Source organism: Zootermopsis nevadensis, unplaced genomic scaffold, assembly GCF_977971745.1.
Source record: "Zootermopsis nevadensis isolate Lab colony 2312 unplaced genomic scaffold, Znev_1.0 Znev_ptg000022l, whole genome shotgun sequence".
Lineage (NCBI taxonomy): Eukaryota > Metazoa > Arthropoda > Insecta > Blattodea > Termopsidae > Zootermopsis > Zootermopsis nevadensis.
The window spans coordinates 1,525,774-1,546,835 of NW_028259154.1; positions in this window are offsets into that span (position 1 = coordinate 1,525,774).

The window sequence follows — 21,062 nt, forward strand, 5'->3', positions numbered from 1 at the left end:
AGACATTTTAATTTTTCGAGATTATTCGAAAGTCAATTCTTAAAAGGCAAATATCTCCCGATCTGTAGGAATCTGAGGGACAAAACTTATGTCACTTTGATGGAACGGATATGTCAACTTCCTGTCAGAGTCACGTCAATGTATGTCCAAGGGTTTGGAGGATAGAGACATTTTAATTTTTCGAGATTATTCGAAAGTCAATTTGCGAAAAGGCAAATATCTCCCGATCTGTAGGCATCTGAGAGACAAAACTTATGTCACTTTGAGGGAACGTATATGTCAACTTCATGTCAGGGTCTCGTCAATGTATGTCCAAGGGTTTGGACGATAGAGACATTTAAATTTTTCGAGATTGTTCGAAAGTCAATTTTTCAAAGGCAAATATCTCCCGATCTGTAGGCATCTGAGAGACAAATCTTATGTCACTTTGAGGGAACGCATATGTCAACTTCATGTCAGAATCTCGTTAATGTATGTAAAAGGGTTTGGACGATAGAGACATTTTAATTTTTCGAGATTATTCGAAAGTCAATTTTTAAAAGGCAAATATCTCCCGATCTGTAGGCATCTGAGAGACAAAACGTATGTCACTTTGAGGGAACGTATATGTCAACCTCATGTCAGAATCTCGTCAATGTATGTCCGAGGGTTTGGACGATAGAGACATTTTAATTTTTCGAGATTATTCGAAAGTCAATTATTAAAAGGCAAATATCTCCCGATCTGTAGGCATCTGAGAGACAAAACTTATGCCACTTTGAGGGAACGTATATGTCAACTTCATGTCAGAATCTTGTCAATGTATGTCCAAGGGTTTGGACGATAGAGACATTTTAATTTTTCGAGATTATTCGAAAGTCAATTTTTAAAAGACAAATATCTCCCGATCTGTAGGAATCTGAAAGACAAAACTTATGTCACTTTGAGGGAACGTATATGTCAACTTCATGTCAGAATCTCATCAATGTATGTCCAAGGGTTTGGACGATAGAGACATTTTAATTTTTCGAGATTATTCGAAAGTCAATTTTTAAAAGGCAAATATCTCCCGATCTGTAGGAATCTGAGAGACAAAACTAATGTCACTTCGAGGGAACGTATATGTCAACTTGCTGTCAGAGTCACGTCAATGTATGTCCAAGGGTTTGGACGATAGAGACATTTTAATTTTTCGAGATTATTCGAAAGTCAATTTTTGAAAAAGCAAATATATCCAGATCTGTAGGAATCTGAGAGACAAACCTTATGTCACTTTGAGGGAACGCATATGTCAAGTTCATGTCAGAATCTCGTCAATGTATGTCCAAGGGTTAGGACGATAGAGACATTTCAATTTTTCGAGATTATTCGAAACTCAATTATTAAAAGGCAAATATCTCCCGATCTGTAGGCATCTGAGATACAAAACTTATGTCACTTTGAGGGAACGTATATGTCAACTTCATGTCAGAATCTCGTCAATGTATGTCCAAGGGTTTGGGCGATAGAGACATTTTAATTTTTCGAGATTATTCGAAAGTCAATTTTTAAAAGGCAAATATCTCCCGATCTGAGGGAATCTGAGAGACAAAACTTATGTCACTTTGAGGGAACGTATATGTCAACTTCCTGTCAGAGTCACGTCAATGTATGTCCAAGGGTTTGGAGGATAGAGACATTTTAATTTTTCGAGATTATTCGAAAGTCAATTTTCGAAAAGGCAAATATCTCCGGATCTGTAGGAATCTGAGAGACAAAACTTATGTCACTTTGAGGGAACGTATATGTCAACTTCGTGTCAGAATCTCGTCAATGTATGTCCAAGGGTTTGGACGATAGAGACATTTTAATTTTTCGAGATTATTCGAAAGTCAATTATTAAAAGGCAAATATCTCCCGATCTGTAGGAATCTGAGAGACAAAACTTATGTCACATTGAGGGAACGTATATGTCAACTTCATGCCATAGTCACGTCAATGTATGAGCAAGGGTTTGGAGGATAGAGACATCTTAATTTTTCGAGATTATTCGAAAATCAATTTTTTAAAGGCAAATATCTCCCGATCTGTAGGAATCTGAGAGACAAAACTTATGTCACTTTGAGGGAACGTATATGTCAACTTGCTGTCAGAGTCACGTCAATGTATGCCTAAGGGTTTGGACGATAGAGACATTTTAATTTTTCGAGATTATTCGAAAGTCAATTTTTGAAAAAGCAAATATCTCCCGATCTGTAGGAATCTGAGAGACAAAACTCATGTCACTTTGAGGGAAGGCATATGTCAACTTCATGTCAGAGTCACGTCAATGTATGTCCAAGGGTTCGGAGGATAGAAACATTTAAATTTTTAGAGATTATCCGAAAGTCAATTTTTAAAGGCAAATATCAACAGATCTGTTGTCATCTGAGAGACAAAACTTATGCCACTTTGAGGGAACGTATATGTCAACTTCATGTCAGAATCTCGTCAATGTATGTCGAAGGGTATGGACGATAGAGACATTTTAATTTTTCGAGATTATTCGAAAGTCAATTTTTAAAAGGCAAATATCTCCCGATCTGTAGGAATCAGAAAAAGACAAAACTTATGTCACTTTGAGGGAACGCATATGTCAACTTCATGTCAGAGTCTCGTTAATGTATGTCCAAGGGTTTGGAGGATAGAGACATTTTAATTATTCGAGATTATTCGAAAGTCAATTATTAAAAGGCAAATATCTCCCGATCTGTAGGAATGTGAAAGACAAAACTTATGTCACTTTGAGGGAACGTATAAATCAACTTGATGTCAGAGTCACGTCAATGTATGTCCAAGGGTTTGGAGGATAGAGACATTTAAATTTTTAGAGATTATTCGAAAGTCAATTTTTAAAAGGCAAATATCTCCCGATCAATAGGAATCTAAGAGACAAATCTTATGTCACTTTGAGGGAACGCATATGTCAACTTCATGTCAGAGTCTCGTCAATGTATGTCAAAGGGTTTGGACGATAGAGACATTTAAATTTTTCGAGATTATTCGAAAGTCAATTATTAAAAGGCAAATATCTCCCGATCTGTAGGAATCTGAGAGACAAAACGTATGTCACTTTGAGGGAACGTATATGTCAACTTGCTGTCAGAGTCACGTCAATGTATGTCCAAGGGTTTGGACGATAGAGACATTTTATTTTTTCGAGATTATTCGAAAGTCAATTATTAAAAGGCAAATATCTCCCGATCTGTAGGCATCTGAGAGACAAAACTTATGCCACTTTGAGGGAACGTATATGTCAACTTCATGTCAGAATCTCGTCAATGTATGTCCAAGGGTTTGGACGATAGAGACATTTTAATTTTTCGAGATTATTCGAAAGTCAATTTTTAAAAGGCAAATATCTCCCGATCTGTAGGAATCTGAGAGACAAAACTTATGTCACTTTGAGGGAACGTATATGTCAACTTCATGTCAGAATCTCGTCAATGTATGTCCAAGGGTTTGGAGGATAGAGACATCTTAATTTCTTGAGATTATTCTAAAATCAATTTTTTAAAGGCAAATATCTCCCGATCTGTAGGAATCTGAGAGACAAAACTTATGTCACTTTGAGGGAACGTATATGTCAACTTCCTGTCAGAGTCACGTCAATGTATGTCCAAGGGTTTGGAGGATAGAGACATTTTAATTTTTCGAGATTATTCGAAAGTCAATTTTTGAAAATTCAAATATCTCCCGATCTGTAGGAATCTGAGAGACAAAACTTATGTTACTTTGAGGGAATGTATATGTCAACTTCATGTCAGAATCTCGTCAATGTATGTCCAAGGGTTTGGACGATAGAGACATTTTAATTTTTCGAGATTATTCGAAAGTCAATTTTTTAAAGGCAAATATCTCCCGATCTGTAGGCATCTGAGAGACAAAACTTATGTCACTTTGAGGGAACGAATATGTCAACCTCATGTCAGAATCTCGTCAATGTGTGTCCAAGGGTTTGGACGATAGAGACATTTTAATTTTTCGAGATTATTCGAAAGTCAATTATTAAAAGGCAAATATCTCCCGATCTGTAGGCATCTGAGAGACAAACCTTATGTCACTTTGAGGGAACGTATATGTCAACTTGCTGTCAGAGTCACGTCAATGTATGTCCAAGGGTTTGGACGATAGAGACATTTTAATTTTTCGAGATTATTCGAAAGTCAATTTTTGAAAAAGCAAATATCTCCAGATCTGTAGGAATCTGAGAGACAAAACTTATGTCACTTTGAGGGAACGTATATGTCAAGTTCATGTCAGAATCTCGTCAATGTATGTCAAAGGGTTTGGACGATAGAGACATTTAAATTTTTCGAGATTATTCGAAAGTCAATTATTAAAAGGCAAATATCTCCCGATCTGTAGGCATCTGAGAGACAAAACTTATGTAACTTTGAGGGAACGTATATGTCAACTTCATGTCAGAATCTCGTCAATGTATGTCCAAGGGTTTGGACGATAGAGACATTTTAATTTTTCGAGATTATTCGAAAGTCAATTCTTAAAAGGCAAATATCTCCCGATCTGTAGGAATCTGAGGGACAAAACTTATGTCACTTTGATGGAACGGATATGTCAACTTCCTGTCAGAGTCACGTCAATGTATGTCCAAGGGTTTGGAGGATAGAGACATTTTAATTTTTCGAGATTATTCGAAAGTCAATTTGCGAAAAGGCAAATATCTCCCGATCTGTAGGCATCTGAGAGACAAAACTTATGTCACTTTGAGGGAACGTATATGTCAACTTCATGTCAGGGTCTCGTCAATGTATGTCCAAGGGTTTGGACGATAGAGACATTTAAATTTTTCGAGATTGTTCGAAAGTCAATTTTTCAAAGGCAAATATCTCCCGATCTGTAGGCATCTGAGAGACAAATCTTATGTCACTTTGAGGGAACGCATATGTCAACTTCATGTCAGAATCTCGTTAATGTATGTAAAAGGGTTTGGACGATAGAGACATTTTAATTTTTCGAGATTATTCGAAAGTCAATTTTTAAAAGGCAAATATCTCCCGATCTGTAGGCATCTGAGAGACAAAACGTATGTCACTTTGAGGGAACGTATATGTCAACCTCATGTCAGAATCTCGTCAATGTATGTCCGAGGGTTTGGACGATAGAGACATTTTAATTTTTCGAGATTATTCGAAAGTCAATTATTAAAAGGCAAATATCTCCCGATCTGTAGGCATCTGAGAGACAAAACTTATGTCACTTTGAGGGAACGTATATGTCAACTTCATGTAAGAATCTCGTCAGTGTATGTCAAAGGGTTTGGACGATAGAGACATTTTAATTTTTCGAGATTATTCGAAAGTCAATTATTAAAAGGCAAATATCTCCCGATCTGTAGGCATCTGAGAGAAAAAACTTATGCCACTTTGAGGGAACGTATATGTCAACTTCATGTCAGAATCTTGTCAATGTATGTCCAAGGGTTTGGACGATAGAGACATTTTAATTTTTCGAGATTATTCGAAAGTCAATTTTTAAAAGACAAATATCTCCCGATCTGTAGGAATCTGAAAGACAAAACTTATGTCACTTTGAGGGAACGTATATGTCAACTTCATGTCAGAATCTCATCAATGTATGTCCAAGGGTTTGGACGATAGAGACATTTTAATTTTTCGAGATTATTCGAAAGTCAATTTTTAAAAGGCAAATATCTCCCGATCTGTAGGAATCTGAGAGACAAAACTAATGTCACTTCGAGGGAACGTATATGTCAACTTGCTGTCAGAGTCACGTCAATGTATGTCCAAGGGTTTGGACGATAGAGACATTTTAATTTTTCGAGATTATTCGAAAGTCAATTTTTGAAAAAGCAAATATATCCAGATCTGTAGGAATCTGAGAGACAAAACTTATGTCACTTTGAGGGAACGCATATGTCAAGTTCATGTCAGAATCTCGTCAATGTATGTCCAAGGGTTAGGACGATAGAGACATTTCAATTTTTCGAGATTATTCGAAACTCAATTATTAAAAGGCAAATATCTCCCGATCTGTAGGCATCTGAGATACAAAACTTATGTCACTTTGAGGGAACGTATATGTCAACTTCATGTCAGAATCTCGTCAATGTATGTCCAAGGGTTTGGGCGATAGAGACATTTTAATTTTTCGAGATTATTCGAAAGTCAATTTTTAAAAGGCAAATATCTCCCGATCTGAGGGAATCTGAGAGACAAAACTTATGTCACTTTGAGGGAACGTATATGTCAACTTCCTGTCAGAGTCACGTCAATGTATGTCCAAGGGTTTGGAGGATAGAGACATTTTAATTTTTCGAGATTATTCGAAAGTCAATTTTCGAAAAGGCAAATATCTCCGGATCTGTAGGAATCTGAGAGACAAAACTTATGTCACTTTGAGGGAACGTATATGTCAACTTCGTGTCAGAATCTCGTCAATGTATGTCCAAGGGTTTGGACGATAGAGACATTTTAATTTTTCGAGATTATTCGAAAGTCAATTATTAAAAGGCAAATATCTCCCGATCTGTAGGAATCTGAGAGACAAAACTTATGTCACATTGAGGGAACGTATATGTCAACTTCATGCCATAGTCACGTCAATGTATGAGCAAGGGTTTGGAGGATAGAGACATCTTAATTTTTCGAGATTATTCGAAAATCAATTTTTTAAAGGCAAATATCTCCCGATCTGTAGGAATCTGAGAGACAAAACTTATGTCACTTTGAGGGAACGTATATGTCAACTTGCTGTCAGAGTCACGTCAATGTATGCCTAAGGGTTTGGACGATAGAGACATTTTAATTTTTCGAGATTATTCGAAAGTCAATTTTTGAAAAAGCAAATATCTCCCGATCTGTAGGAATCTGAGAGACAAAACTCATGTCACTTTGAGGGAAGGCATATGTCAACTTCATGTCAGAGTCACGTCAATGTATGTCCAAGGGTTCGGAGGATAGAAACATTTAAATTTTTAGAGATTATCCGAAAGTCAATTTTTAAAGGCAAATATCAACAGATCTGTTGTCATCTGAGAGACAAAACTTATGCCACTTTGAGGGAACGTATATGTCAACTTCATGTCAGAATCTCGTCAATGTATGTCGAAGGGTATGGACGATAGAGACATTTTAATTTTTCGAGATTATTCGAAAGTCAATTTTTAAAAGGCAAATATCTCCCGATCTGTAGGAATCAGAAAAAGACAAAACTTATGTCACTTTGAGGGAACGCATATGTCAACTTCATGTCAGAGTCTCGTTAATGTATGTCCAAGGGTTTGGAGGATAGAGACATTTTAATTATTCGAGATTATTCGAAAGTCAATTATTAAAAGGCAAATATCTCCCGATCTGTAGGAATGTGAAAGACAAAACTTATGTCACTTTGAGGGAACGTATAAATCAACTTGATGTCAGAGTCACGTCAATGTATGTCCAAGGGTTTGGAGGATAGAGACATTTAAATTTTTAGAGATTATTCGAAAGTCAATTTTTAAAAGGCAAATATCTCCCGATCAATAGGAATCTAAGAGACAAATCTTATGTCACTTTGAGGGAACGCATATGTCAACTTCATGTCAGAGTCTCGTCAATGTATGTCAAAGGGTTTGGACGATAGAGACATTTAAATTTTTCGAGATTATTCGAAAGTCAATTATTAAAAGGCAAATATCTCCCGATCTGTAGGAATCTGAGAGACAACACTTATGTCACTTTGAGGAAAAGTATATGTCAACTTGCTGTCAGAGTCACGTCAATGTATGTCCAAGGGTTTGGACGATAGAGACATTTTAATTTTTCGAGATTATTCGAAAGTCAATTTTTGAAAAAGCAAATATCTCCCGATCTGTAGGAATCTGAGAGACAAACCTTATGTCACATTGAGGGAACGTATATGTCAACTTCATGTCATAGTCACGTCAATGTATGTGCAAGGGTTTGGAGGATAGAGACATCTTAATTTTTCGAGATTATTCGAAAATCAATTATTTAAAGGCAAATATCTCCCGATCTGTAGGAATCTGAGAGACAAAACGTATGTCACTTTGAGGGAACGTATATGTCAACTTGCTGTCAGAGTCACGTCAATGTATGTCCAAGGGTTTGGACGATAGAGACATTTTAATTTTTCGAGATTATTCGAAAGTCAATTATTAAAAGGCAAATATCTCCCGATCTGTAGGCATCTGAGAGAAAAAACTTATGCCACTTTGAGGGAACGTATATGTCAACTTCATGTCAGAATCTTGTCAATGTATGTCCAAGGGTTTGGACGATAGAGACATTTTAATTTTTCGAGATTATTCAAAAGTCAATTTTTAAAAGACAAATATCTCCCGATCTGTAGGAATCTGAAAGACAAAACTTATGTCACTTTGAGGGAACGTATATGTCAACTTCATGTCAGAATCTCATCAATGTATGTCTAAGGGTTTGGACGATAGAGACATTTTAATTTTTCGAGATTATTCGAAAGTCAATTTTTAAAAGGCAAATATCTCCCGATCTGTAGGAATCTGAGAGACAAAACTAATGTCACTTCGAGGGAACGTATATGTCAACTTGCTGTCAGAGTCACGTCAATGTATGTCCAAGGGTTTGGACGATAGAGACATTTTAATTTTTCGAGATTATTCGAAAGTCAATTTTTGAAAAAGCAAATATATCCAGATCTGTAGGAATCTGAGAGACAAAACTTATGTCACTTTGAGGGAACGCATATGTCAAGTTCATGTCAGAATCTCGTCAATGTATGTCCAAGGGTTAGGACGATAGAGACATTTCAATTTTTCGAGATTATTCGAAACTCAATTATTAAAAGGCAAATATCTCCCGATCTGTAGGCATCTGAGATACAAAACTTATGTCACTTTGAGGGAACGTATATGTCAACTTCATGTCAGAATCTCGTCAATGTATGTCCAAGGGTTTGGGCGATAGAGACATTTTAATTTTTCGAGATTATTCGAAAGTCAATTATTAAAAGGCAAATATCTCCCGATCTGAGGGAATCTGAGAGACAAAACTTATGTCACTTTGAGGGAACGTATATGTCAACTTCCTGTCAGAGTCACGTCAATGTATGTCCAAGGGTTTGGAGGATAGAGACATTTTAATTTTTCGAGATTATTCGAAAGTCAATTTTCGAAAAGGCAAATATCTCCGGATCTGTAGGAATCTGAGAGACAAAACTTATGTCACTTTGAGGGAACGTATATGTCAACTTCGTGTCAGAATCTCGTCAATGTATGTCCAAGGGTTTGGACGATAGAGACATTTTAATTTTTCGAGATTATTCGAAAGTCAATTATTAAAAGGCAAATATCTCCCGATCTGTAGGAATCTGAGAGACAAAACTTATGTCACATTGAGGGAACGTATATGTCAACTTCATGCCATAGTCACGTCAATGTATGAGCAAGGGTTTGGAGGATAGAGACATCTTAATTTTTCGAGATTATTCGAAAATCAATTTTTTAAAGGCAAATATCTCCCGATCTGTAGGAATCTGAGAGACAAAACTTATGTCACTTTGAGGGAACGTATATGTCAACTTGCTGTCAGAGTCACGTCAATGTATGCCTAAGGGTTTGGACGATAGAGACATTTTAATTTTTCGAGATTATTCGAAAGTCAATTTTTGAAAAAGCAAATATCTCCCGATCTGTAGGAATCTGAGAGACAAAACTCATGTCACTTTGAGGGAAGGCATATGTCAACTTCATGTCAGAGTCACGTCAATGTATGTCCAAGGGTTCGGAGGATAGAAACATTTAAATTTTTAGAGATTATCCGAAAGTCAATTTTTAAAGGCAAATATCAACAGATCTGTTGTCATCTGAGAGACAAAACTTATGCCACTTTGAGGGAACGTATATGTCAACTTCATGTCAGAATCTCGTCAATGTATGTCGAAGGGTATGGACGATAGAGACATTTTAATTTTTCGAGATTATTCGAAAGTCAATTTTTAAAAGGCAAATATCTCCCGATCTGTAGGAATCAGAAAAAGACAAAACTTATGTCACTTTGAGGGAACGCATATGTCAACTTCATGTCAGAGTCTCGTTAATGTATGTCCAAGGGTTTGGAGGATAGAGACATTTTAATTATTCGAGATTATTCGAAAGTCAATTATTAAAAGGCAAATATCTCCCGATCTGTAGGAATGTGAAAGACAAAACTTATGTCACTTTGAGGGAACGTATAAATCAACTTGATGTCAGAGTCACGTCAATGTATGTCCAAGGGTTTGGAGGATAGAGACATTTAAATTTTTAGAGATTATTCGAAAGTCAATTTTTAAAAGGCAAATATCTCCCGATCAATAGGAATCTAAGAGACAAATCTTATGTCACTTTGAGGGAACGCATATGTCAACTTCATGTCAGAGTCTCGTCAATGTATGTCAAAGGGTTTGGACGATAGAGACATTTAAATTTTTCGAGATTATTCGAAAGTCAATTATTAAAAGGCAAATATCTCCCGATCTGTAGGAATCTGAGAGACAACACTTATGTCACTTTGAGGAAAAGTATATGTCAACTTGCTGTCAGAGTCACGTCAATGTATGTCCAAGGGTTTGGACGATAGAGACATTTTAATTTTTCGAGATTATTCGAAAGTCAATTTTTGAAAAAGCAAATATCTCCCGATCTGTAGGAATCTGAGAGACAAACCTTATGTCACATTGAGGGAACGTATATGTCAACTTCATGTCATAGTCACGTCAATGTATGTGCAAGGGTTTGGAGGATAGAGACATCTTAATTTTTCGAGATTATTCGAAAATCAATTATTTAAAGGCAAATATCTCCCGATCTGTAGGAATCTGAGAGACAAAACGTATGTCACTTTGAGGGAACGTATATGTCAACTTGCTGTCAGAGTCACGTCAATGTATGTCCAAGGGTTTGGACGATAGAGACATTTTATTTTTTCGAGATTATTCGAAAGTCAATTATTAAAAGGCAAATATCTCCCGATCTGTAGGCATCTGAGAGACAAAACTTATGCCACTTTGAGGGAACGTATATGTCAACTTCATGTCAGAATCTCGTCAATGTATGTCCAAGGGTTTGGACGATAGAGACATTTTAATTTTTCGAGATTATTCGAAAGTCAATTTTTAAAAGGCAAATATCTCCCGATCTGTAGGAATCTGAGAGACAAAACTTATGTCACTTTGAGGGAACGTATATGTCAACTTCATGTCAGAATCTCGTCAATGTATGTCCAAGGGTTTGGAGGATAGAGACATCTAAATTTCTTGAGATTATTCTAAAATCAATTTTTTAAAGGCAAATATCTCCCGATCTGTAGGAATCTGAGAGACAAAACTTATGTCACTTTGAGGGAACGTATATGTAAACTTCCTGTCAGAGTCACGTCAATGTATGTCCAAGGGTTTGGAGGATAGAGACATTTTAATTTTTCGAGATTATTCGAAAGTCAATTTTTGAAAATTCAAATATCTCCCGATCTGTAGGAATCTGAGAGACAAAACTTATGTTACTTTGAGGGAACGTATATGTCAACTTCATGTCAGAATCTCGTCAATGTATGTCCAAGGGTTTGGACGATAGAGACATTTTAATTTTTCGAGATTATTCGAAAGTCAATTTTTTAAAGGCAAATATCTACCGATCTGTAGGCATCTGAGAGACAAAACTTATGTCACTTTGAGGGAACGAATATGTCAACCTCATGTCAGAATCTCGTCAATGTGTGTCCAAGGGTTTGGACGATAGAGACATTTTAATTTTTCGAGATTATTCGAAAGTCAATTATTAAAAGGCAAATATCTCCCGATCTGTAGGCATCTGAGAGACAAACCTTATGTCACTTTGAGGGAACGTATATGTCAACTTCATGTCAGAATCTCGTCAATGTATGTCCAAGGGTTTGGACGATAGAGACATTTTAATTTTTCGAGATTATTCGAAAGTCAATTATTAAAAGGCAAATATCTCCCGATCTGTAGGAATCTGAGAGACAAAACTTATGTCACTTTGAGGGAACGTATATGTAAACTTCCTGTCAGAGTCACGTCAATGTATGTCCAAGGGTTTGGAGGATAGAGACATTTTAATTTTTCGAGATTATACCAAAGTCAATTATTAAAAGGCAAATATCTCCCGATCTGTAGGAATCTGAGAGACAAAACTTATGTCACTTTGAGGAAACGTATATGTCAACTTCCTGTCAGAGTCACGTCAATGTATGTCCAAGGGTTTGGACGATAGAGACATTTTAATTTTTCGAGATTATTCTAAAGTCAATTTTTGAAAAAGCAAATATCTGAAAATCTGTAGGAATCTGAGAGACAAAACTCATGTCACTTTGAGGGAAGGCATATGTCAACTTCATGTCAGAGTCACGTCAATGTATGTCCAAGGGTTTGGAGGATAGAGACATTTAAATTTTTAGAGATTTTTCGAAAGTCAATTTTAAAAGGCAAATATCTACCGATCTGTATGCATCTGAGAGACAAAACTTATGTCACTTTGAGGGAAAGTATATGTCAACTTGCTGTCAGAGTCACGTCAATGTATGTCCAAGGGTTTGGACGATAGAGACATTTTAATTTTTCGAGATTATTCGAAAGTAAATTTTTGATAAAGCAAATATCTCCCGATCTGTAGGAATCTGAGAGACAAACCTTATGTCACATTGAGGGAACGTATATGTCAACTTCATGTCAGAGTCACGTCAATGTATGTGCAAGGGTTTGGAGGATAGAGAAATTTTAATTTTTCGAGATTATTCGAAAATCAATTTTTAAAGGCAAATATCTCCCGATCTGTAGGCATCTGAGAGACAAACCTTATGTCACTTTGAGGGAACGTATATGTCAACTTCATGTCAGAATCTCGTCAATGTATGTCCAAGGGTTTGGACGATAGAGACATTTTAATTTTTCGAGATTATTCGAAAGTCAATTATTAAAAGGCAAATATCTCCCGATCTGTAGGAATCTGAGAGACAAAACTTATGTCACTTTGAGGGAACGTATATGTAAACTTCCTGTCAGAGTCACGTCAATGTATGTCCAAGGGTTTGGAGGATAGAGACATTTTAATTTTTCGAGATTATACCAAAGTCAATTATTAAAAGGCAAATATCTCCCGATCTGTAGGAATCTGAGAGACAAAACTTATGTCACTTTGAGGAAACGTATATGTCAACTTCCTGTCAGAGTCACGTCAATGTATGTCCAAGGGTTTGGACGATAGAGACATTTTAATTTTTCGAGATTATTCTAAAGTCAATTTTTGAAAAAGCAAATATCTGAAAATCTGTAGGAATCTGAGAGACAAAACTCATGTCACTTTGAGGGAAGGCATATGTCAACTTCATGTCAGAGTCACGTCAATGTATGTCCAAGGGTTTGGAGGATAGAGACATTTAAATTTTTAGAGATTATTCGAAAGTCAATTTTAAAAGGCAAATATCTACCGATCTGTATGCATCTGAGAGACAAAACTTATGTCACTTTGAGGGAAAGTATATGTCAACTTGCTGTCAGAGTCACGTCAATGTATGTCCAAGGGTTTGGACGATAGAGACATTTTAATTTTTCGAGATTATTCGAAAGTAAATTTTTGATAAAGCAAATATCTCCCGATCTGTAGGAATCTGAGAGACAAACCTTATGTCACATTGAGGGAACGTATATGTCAACTTCATGTCAGAGTCACGTCAATGTATGTGCAAGGGTTTGGAGGATAGAGAAATTTTAATTTTTCGAGATTATTCGAAAATCAATTTTTAAAGGCAAATATCTCCCGATCTGTAGGAATCTGAGAGGCAAAACTTATGTCACTTTGAGGGAACGTATATGTCAACTTCCTGTCAGAGTCACGTCAATGTATGTCCAAGGGTTTGGAGGATAGAGACATTTTAATTTTTCGAGATTATTCGAAAGTCAATTTCTGAAAAGGCAAATATCTCCCGATCTATAGGAATCTGAGAGACAAAACTTATGTCACTTTGAGGGAACGCATATGTCAAGTTCATGTCAGAATCTCGTCAATGTATGTCCAAGGGTTTGGACGATAGAGACATTTTAATTTTTCGAGATTATTCGAAAGTCAATTATTAAAAGGCAAATATCTCCCGATCTGTAGGCATCTGAGAGACAAAACTTATGTCGCTTTGAGGGAACGTATATGTCAACCTCATGTCAGAATCTCGTCAATGTATGTCCAAGGGTTTGGACGATAGAGACATTTTAATTTTTCGAGATTATTCGAAAGTCAATTCTTAAAAGGCAAATATCTCCCGATCTGTAGGAATCTGAGAGACAAAACTTATGTCACTTTGAGGGAACGTATATGTCAACTTGCTGTCAGAGTCACGTCAATGTATGTCCAAGGGTTTGGACGATAGAGACATTTTAATTTTTCGAGATTATTCGAAAGTCAATTTTTGAAAAAGCAAATATCTCCAGATCTGTAGGAATCTGAGAGACAAAACTTATGTCACTTTGAGGGAACGTATATGTCAAGTTCATGTCAGAATCTCGTCAATGTATGTCAAAGGGTTTGGACGATAGAGACATTTAAATTTTTCGAGATTATTCGAAAGTCAATTATTAAAAGGCAAATATCTCCCGATCTGTAGGCATCTGAGAGACAAAACTTATGTAACTTTGAGGGAACGTATATGTCAACTTCATGTCAGAATCTCGTCAATGTATGTCCAAGGGTTTGGACGATAGAGACATTTTAATTTTTCGAGATTATTCGAAAGTCAATTCTTAAAAGGCAAATATCTCCCGATCTGTAGGAATCTGAGGGACAAAACTTATGTCACTTTGATGGAACGGATATGTCAACTTCCTGTCAGAGTCACGTCAATGTATGTCCAAGGGTTTGGAGGATAGAGACATTTTAATTTTTCGAGATTATTCGAAAGTCAATTTGCGAAAAGGCAAATATCTCCCGATCTGTAGGCATCTGAGAGACAAAACTTATGTCACTTTGAGGGAACGTATATGTCAACTTCATGTCAGAATCTCGTCAATGTATGTCCAAGGGTTTGGAGGATAGAGACATCTTAATTTTTTGAGATTATTCGAAAATCAATTTTTTAAAGGCAAATATCTCCCGATCTGTAGGAATCTGAGAGACAAAACTTATGTCACTTTGAGGGAACGTATATGTCAACTTCCTGTCAGAGTCACGTCAATGTATGTCCAAGGGTTTGGAGGATAGAGACATTTTAATTTTTCGAGATTATTCGAAAGTCAATTTTTGAAAATTCAAATATCTCCCGATCTGTAGGAATCTGAGAGACAAAACTTATGTTACTTTGAGGGAACGTATATGTCAACTTCATGTCAGAATCTCGTCAATGTATGTCCAAGGGTTTGGACGATAGAGACATTTTAATTTTTCGAGATTATTCGAAAGTCAATTTTTTAAAGGCAAATATCTCCCGATCTGTAGGCATCTGAGAGACAAAACTTATGTCACTTTGAGGGAACGTATATGTCAACCTCATGTCAGAATCTCGTTAATGTGTGTCCAAGGGTTTGGACGATAGAGACATTTAAATTTTTAGAGATTATTCGAAAGTCAATTTTAAAAGGCAAATATCTACCGATCTGTATGCATCTGAGAGACAAAACTTATGTCACTTTGAGGGAACGTATATGTCAACTTCCTGTCAGAGTCACGTCAATGTATGTCCAAGGGTTTGGAGGATAGAGACATTTTAATTTTTCGAGATTATTCGAAAGTCAATTATTAAAAGGCAAATATCTCCCGATCTGTAGGAATCTGAGAGACAAAACTTATGTCACATTGAGGGAACGTATATGTCAACTTCATGCCATAGTCACGTCAATGTATGAGCAAGGGTTTGGAGGATAGAGACATCTTAATTTTTCGAGATTATTCGAAAATCAATTTTTTAAAGGCAAATATCTCCCGATCTGTAGGAATCTGAGAGACAAAACTTATGTCACTTTGAGGGAACGTATATGTCAACTTGCTGTCAGAGTCACGTCAATGTATGCCTAAGGGTTTGGACGATAGAGACATTTTAATTTTTTGAGATTATTCGAAAGTCAATTTTTGAAAAAGCAAATATCTCCCGATCTGTAGGAATCTGAGAGACAAAACTCATGTCACTTTGAGGGAAGGCATATGTCAACTTCATGTCAGAGTCACGTCAATGTATGTCCAAGGGTTCGGAGGATAGAAACATTTAAATTTTTAGAGATTATCCGAAAGTCAATTTTTAAAGGCAAATATCAACAGATCTGTTGTCATCTGAGAGACAAAACTTATGCCACTTTGAGGGAACGTATATGTCAACTTCATGTCAGAATCTCGTCAATGTATGTCGAAGGGTATGGACGATAGAGACATTTTAATTTTTCGAGATTATTCGAAAGTCAATTTTTAAAAGGCAAATATCTCCCGATCTGTAGGAATCAGAAAAAGACAAAACTTATGTCACTTTGAGGGAACGCATATGTCAACTTCATGTCAGAGTCTCGTTAATGTATGTCCAAGGGTTTGGAGGATAGAGACATTTTAATTATTCGAGATTATTCGAAAGTCAATTATTAAAAGGCAAATATCTCCCGATCTGTAGGAATGTGAAAGACAAAACTTATGTCACTTTGAGGGAACGTATAAATCAACTTGATGTCAGAGTCACGTCAATGTATGTCCAAGGGTTTGGAGGATAGAGACATTTAAATTTTTAGAGATTATTCGAAAGTCAATTTTTAAAAGGCAAATATCTCCCGATCAATAGGAATCTAAGAGACAAATCTTATGTCACTTTGAGGGAACGCATATGTCAACTTCATGTCAGAGTCTCGTCAATGTATGTCAAAGGGTTTGGACGATAGAGACATTTAAATTTTTCGAGATTATTCGAAAGTCAATTATTAAAAGGCAAATATCTCCCGATCTGTAGGAATCTGAGAGACAACACTTATGTCACTTTGAGGAAAAGTATATGTCAACTTGCTGTCAGAGTCACGTCAATGTATGTCCAAGGGTTTGGACGATAGAGACATTTTAATTTTTCGAGATTATTCGAAAGTCAATTTTTGAAAAAGCAAATATCTCCCGATCTGTAGGAATCTGAGAGACAAACCTTATGTCACATTGAGGGAACGTATATGTCAACTTCATGTCATAGTCACGTCAATGTATGTGCAAGGGTTTGGAGGATAGAGACATCTTAATTTTTCGAGATTATTCGAAAATCAATTATTTAAAGGCAAATATCTCCCGATCTGTAGGAATCTGAGAGACAAAACGTATGTCACTTTGAGGGAACGTATATGTCAACTTGCTGTCAGAGTCACGTCAATGTATGTCCAAGGGTTTGGACGATAGAGACATTTTATTTTTTCGAGATTATTCGAAAGTCAATTATTAAAAGGCAAATATCTCCCGATCTGTAGGCATCTGAGAGACAAAACTTATGCCACTTTGAGGGAACGTATATGTCAACTTCATGTCAGAATCTCGTCAATGTATGTCCAAGGGTTTGGACGATAGAGACATTTTAATTTTTCGAGATTATTCGAAAGTCAATTTTTAAAAGGCAAATATCTCCCGATCTGTAGGAATCTGAGAGACAAAACTTATGTCACTTTGAGGGAACGTATATGTCAACTTCATGTCAGAATCTCGTCAATGTATGTCCAAGGGTTTGGAGGATAGAGACATCTAAATTTCTTGAGATTATTCTAAAATCAATTTTTTAAAGGCAAATATCTCCCGATCTGTAGGAATCTGAGAGACAAAACTTATGTCACTTTGAGGGAACGTATATGTCAACTTCCTGTCAGAGTCACGTCAATGTATGTCCAAGGGTTTGGAGGATAGAGACATTTTAATTTTTCGAGATTATTCGAAAGTCAATTTTTGAAAATTCAAATATCTCCCGATCTGTAGGAATCTGAGAGACAAAACTTATGTTACTTTGAGGGAACGTATATGTCAACTTCATGTCAGAATCTCGTCAATGTATGTCCAAGGGTTTGGACGATAGAGACATTTTAATTTTTCGAGATTATTCGAAAGTCAATTTTTTAAAGGCAAATATCTCCCGATCTGTAGGCATCTGAGAGACAAAACTTATGTCACTTTGAGGGAACGAATATGTCAACCTCATGTCAGAATCTCGTCAATGTGTGTCCAAGGGTTTGGACGATAGAGACATTTTAATTTTTCGAGATTATTCGAAAGTCAATTATTAAAAGGCAAATATCTCCCGATCTGTAGGCATCTGAGAGACAAACCTTATGTCACTTTGAGGGAACGTATATGTCAACTTCATGTCAGAATCTCGTCAATGTATGTCCAAGGGTTTGGACGATAGAGACATTTTAATTTTTCGAGATTATTCGAAAGTCAATTATTAAAAGGCAAATATCTCCCGATCTGTAGGAATCTGAGAGACAAAACTTATGTCACTTTGAGGGAACGTATATGTAAACTTCCTGTCAGAGTCACGTCAATGTATGTCCAAGGGTTTGGAGGATAGAGACATTTTAATTTTTCGAGATTATACCAAAGTCAATTATTAAAAGGCAAATATCTCCCGATCTGTAGGAATCTGAGAGACAAAACTTATGTCACTTTGAGGAAACGTATATGTCAACTTCCTGTCAGAGTCACGTCAATGTATGTCCAAGGGTTTGGACGATAGAGACATTTTAATTTTTCGAGATTATTCTAAAGTCAATTTTTGAAAAAGCAAATATCTGAAAATCTGTAGGAATCTGAGAGACAAAACTCATGTCACTTTGAGGGAAGGCATATGTCAACTTCATGTCAGAGTCACGTCAATGTATGTCCAAGGGTTTGGAGGATAGAGACATTTAAATTTTTAGAGATTATTCGAAAGTCAATTTTAAAAGGCAAATATCTACCGATCTGTATGCATCTGAGAGACAAAACTTATGTCACTTTGAGGGAAAGTATATGTCAACTTGCTGTCAGAGTCACGTCAATGTATGTCCAAGGGTTTGGACGATAGAGACATTTAAATTTTTCGAGATTATTCGAAAGTAAATTTTTGATAAAGCAAATATCTCCCGATCTGTAGGAATCTGAGAGACAAACCTTATGTCACATTGAGGGAACGTATATGTCAACTTCATGTCAGAGTCACGTCAATGTATGTGCAAGGGTTTGGAGGATAGAGAAATTTTAATTTTTCGAGATTATTCGAAAATCAATTTTTAAAGGCAAATATCTCCCGATCTGTAGGCATCTGAGAGACAAACCTTATGTCACTTTGAGGGAACGTATATGTCAACTTCATGTCAGAATCTCGTCAATGTATGTCCAAGGGTTTGGACGATAGAGACATTTTAATTTTTCGAGATTATTCGAAAGTCAATTATTAAAAGGCAAATATCTCCCGATCTGTAGGAATCTGAGAGACAAAACTTATGTCACTTTGAGGGAACGTATATGTAAACTTCCTGTCAGAGTCACGTCAATGTATGTCCAAGGGTTTGGAGGATAGAGACATTTTAATTTTTCGAGATTATACCAAAGTCAATTATTAAAAGGCAAATATCTCCCGATCTGTAGGAATCTGAGAGACAAAACTTATGTCACTTTGAGGAAACGTATATGTCAACTTCCTGTCAGAGTCACGTCAATGTATGTCCAAGGGTTTGGACGATAGAGACATTTTAATTTTTCGAGATTATTCTAAAGTCAATTTTTGAAAAAGCAAATATCTGAAAATCTGTAGGAATCTGAGAGACAAAACTCATGTCACTTTGAGGGAAGGCATATGTCAACTTCATGTCAGAGTCACGTCAATGTATGTCCAAGGGTTTGGAGGATAGAGACATTTAAATTTTTAGAGATTATTCGAAAGTCAATTTTAAAAGGCAAATATCTACCGATCTGTATGCATCTGAGAGACAAAACTTATGTCACTTTGAGGGAAAGTATATGTCAACTTGCTGTCAGAGTCACGTCAATGTATGTCCAAGGGTTTGGACGATAGAGACATTTTAATTTTTCGAGATTATTCGAAAGTAAATTTTTGATAAAGCAAATATCTCCCGATCTGTAGGAATCTGAGAGACAAACCTTATGTCACATTGAGGGAACGTATATGTCAACTTCATGTCAGAGTCACGTCAATGTATGTGCAAGGGTTTGGAGGATAGAGAAATTTTAATTTTTCGAGATTATTCGAAAATCAATTTTTAAAGGCAAATATCTCCCGATCTGTAGGAATCTGAGAGGCAAAACTTATGTCACTTTGAGGGAACGTATATGTCAACTTCCTGTCAGAGTCACGTCAATGTATGTCCAAGGGTTTGGAGGATAGAGACATTTTAATTTTTCGAGATTATTCGAAAGTCAATTTCTGAAAAGGCAAATATCTCCCGATCTATAGGAATCTGAGAGACAAAACTTATGTCACTTTGAGGGAACGCATATGTCAAGTTCATGTCAGAATCTCGTCAATGTATGTCCAAGGGTTTGGACGATAGAGACATTTTAATTTTTCGAGATTATTCGAAAGTCAATTATTAAAAGGCAAATATCTCCCGATCTGTAGGCATCTGAGAGACAAAACTTATGTCGCTTTGAGGGAACGTATATGTCAACCTCATGTCAGAATCTCGTCAATGTATGTCCAAGGGTTTGGACGATAGAGACATTTTAATTTTTCGAGATTATTCGAAAGTCAATTCTTAAAAGGCAAATATCTCCCGATCTGTAGGAATCTGAGAGACAAAACTTATGTCACTTTGAGGGAACGTATATGTCAACTTGCTGTCAGAGTCACGTCAATGTATGTCCAAGGGTTTGGACGATAGAGACATTTTAATTTTTCGAGATTATTCGAAAGTCAATTTTTGAAAAAGCAAATATCTCCAGATCTGTAGGAATCTGAGAGACAAAACTTATGTCACTTTGAGGGAACGTATATGTCAAGTTCATGTCAGAATCTCGTCAATGTATGTCAAAGGGTTTGGACGATAGAGACATTTAAATTTTTCGAGATTATTCGAAAGTCAATTATTAAAAGGCAAATATCTCCCGATCTGTAGGCATCTGAGAG